Raw genomic sequence first — 2,793 nt, 5'->3', positions numbered from 1 at the left:
AAAACAAAGAACCTTAATGATTACAAATAGACAATATCTGAAAACCTTGGTAACAAAAATTTTTGTTGTTGTTAAGTGACGTCGAGTTGGTTCCAACCTATAGCAACCCTGTAAAGGGTTTCCAAGGAGTGGCTGGTGAGCTTGAACCACCAACCTTGTGGTTCAAATGACTTTGCAGGTTTAGGCTAAACCCTAATGTTCCTAAGCTATGATAGTAGCCGTGTCCCTCAGAGTGCGTCCAGGTATCGGCTGGCCCCTATACGTTCTCCCTAGCTATCACATTACTTTAGCCTTCGGTTCCTTCCTTCGCAACCGAAAGTCCCTGGTCCATCCTATCTGCACCACTGACTTCCTGCCTACTGTCTTTTCACTGCACACACTGGGCAAAAGCCCTAACTTGATTCAGTATAAAGTTCTCCCTTCTGCACTTACTGATGCAATGGGCAGTGCACGATGATGAAGAAAAACATGTAGCAGGGTGCTACTGTAAATGCCAAGTTTCAGTCTCAGCTGTCACCAATGTCCAGAAATGAATTAGCTTTCCCTATTTCAATGCTTCCCATTACCTGCTGCTGTGTGCCACCGAGTCGGTTCCAACTCATAGTGACCCTGTATGGCGTTTCCAAGTGGCTGGTGAGTTTGAACCACTGACTGACCCTGCAGTTCAAACCAACCTTGAGGTCGAGTGCTCATCCTAAGGTACCACAGCAGGACTCTGTCGGCAATGCCCTCTCTAAGTATCAGAACCATCCACCATTCCTCAGAAAAAACAGATGCAACTCCTCACTATCAAATTTATGAACTTACCTGCACAGAATCATTTGTTATATTATATTGATCCTTCCCTTTGTATTTAACAAGGCTTGGTATGCTGTAGATAAGCACTGGACTGCTAACCACAAGGTTGGCAATTCAAACCCATCAGCCGCTCAGTGGAAGAAAGATGAGGCTTTCTGCTCCCATAAAAATTGACAGCCTTGGAAACCCTGTACAGAGTTGCCAGGAATCAGAATCGACTCAACAGCCGTGGGTGGGTTCTGTACTTTGTATCCGATCCACTCCTACTTTTTGGGGGTGTTGTTCAACTTACTATTTTCTCTCTAGTGGCCTGTCTACTCCTGTTTCATTCATGTCTTGTAACTCCCTCACTATGCAAGTCATCCTCCATGCTTTCTGTCTGGGCCTAACCACCCTTCCCTCCTCCCAGCCTTTTTAAGATTGCCTGCCTCCATTTCCCAGTGTCATTTAATCGTCAGCATACTGCAGGTTGGATTTTGCCTCAACCACTCCACGGCAACAGTCCTTGCCAAGCTCACTCACTCACTCACTCACTCCACAGTGCGGATGCTGATGGATCCTGTAAGCCCTTATCTTCACATTTCAGCAGCACTTGACACCGCTGACTTATCTTCTCCTTTTCCAAACACTTCCTTTTGGTTTAATTTGCTATAGGTTTTCCTCCTGCAACTTAAGTTTCTCCTCATCTTTTTTCAAGACCTTTTTTCTCTGTTATTTCTTAAAATGGAGTACTGATGTGGTGTTGTAGGGTATGCACTGGACTGCTAACTGCAAGGCTAGCATTTCAAACCCACCAGCCCCTCCTGGAAATCCTCCTTTACAGAGTTGCTCTGAGTTACAACTAACTCGATAGCACTTAACAACAATTCCTTAAAATTCTTGGATTCACACTCTCTTCTCTAACCAAACTCCTAAAAATAACTTACAAAGGTTTAGATGATACTGATTCTGCTTTTCCTCCAATTACTTTTCATACTTGCTCAAGTTCTTAAATCAATTCTTAAAGCATAAACACACAAAAGGCACATTACATTAGGCAAATGGGTTGCAAAAGACCTCTTTAAAGTGTTCAAGAGAAAAGATGTCACTTTGAGGACTAAGGTGAGCCTGACCCAAGCCATGGTATTTTCAGTCACCTCATATGCATGTGAAAGCTGGACAACAATAGGGACGACTAGAAGAATCAGTGCATTTCAATGATGGTACTGAAGAAGAATATTTAAAGTACCATGGACTGCCAGAAGAATAAACAAATCTGTCTTGGAAGAAGTACAATGAGAATGCTCCTTAGAAGGGAGGATGGTGAGATTTTGTCTCTCATACTTTGCACATGTTGACAATGAAAAAGAGGAAGACCCTAAGGTGATGGATTGACAATGGCAGCAGAAATGGGCTAAAGTGTAACAACAACTGTGAGCATGGTGTAGGACCGGGCAGTGTTTTGTTCTGTTGTGCATAGATAGGGTTGCTATGAGTTGGAACTGACAAGAGCTAGCAACAATAACATATAGAAATATTCAACATTCATACCGTCCTTCAGGCCTTCACACAAGCTGCTTCCTCTGCCTATAATATACTTTCAACCTTCTTCTGCTGCTTACTACCTATGACATAATAGTCCAAGTTGCTGCTTAGAAGTCCCTTCTGGGAAGTCTTTCTTGATAAATTTTCATACTCCTCTCTAGATTGAGTACTTGTCACTTGTCATGGTCCCTATTCAAAGCACTGTAACTGTCTTCTTGGGTTGGCTGTGTCCTCCAACTAGATTTTATGGGCTCGATGAAGACACGGTTTATGTCTCTCTCATTTGCTGTTTATCCTTTGTTTCTTGTAAGTTGTCGTCAAGGTGCTGACCTTATGGTTAGCAATCCAAAGCTTATCCTATGCGCCACATCAGGGAAATGAATAGTATTCCTAAAAATACCTTCAGGAACATTCAGATTTATCTCAGAGAAGATGTAATTAACACTTTCGTAAACTGAGAAAAGGGTGAAG

General features: G+C 42.7%; 1 protein-coding gene across 1 annotated transcript in view; it reads right to left on the bottom strand.

Annotated features, from left to right (window-relative positions):
- The window catches only part of LOC102812968 (uncharacterized protein C16orf52 homolog B-like), a gene marked incomplete at its 5' end in the record, with an annotated part of 84,916 nt that overhangs the window by 25,555 nt on the left and 56,568 nt on the right, over positions 1-2,793 (bottom strand). The window lies entirely within an intron of this gene.

This window comes from Chrysochloris asiatica, unplaced genomic scaffold (assembly GCF_000296735.1).
Source record: "Chrysochloris asiatica unplaced genomic scaffold, ChrAsi1.0 scaffold00178, whole genome shotgun sequence".
Lineage (NCBI taxonomy): Eukaryota > Metazoa > Chordata > Mammalia > Afrosoricida > Chrysochloridae > Chrysochloris > Chrysochloris asiatica.
The sequence above is the reverse complement of the archived record's forward strand: the minus strand, read 5'-3'. Positions and strand labels throughout refer to the sequence as shown.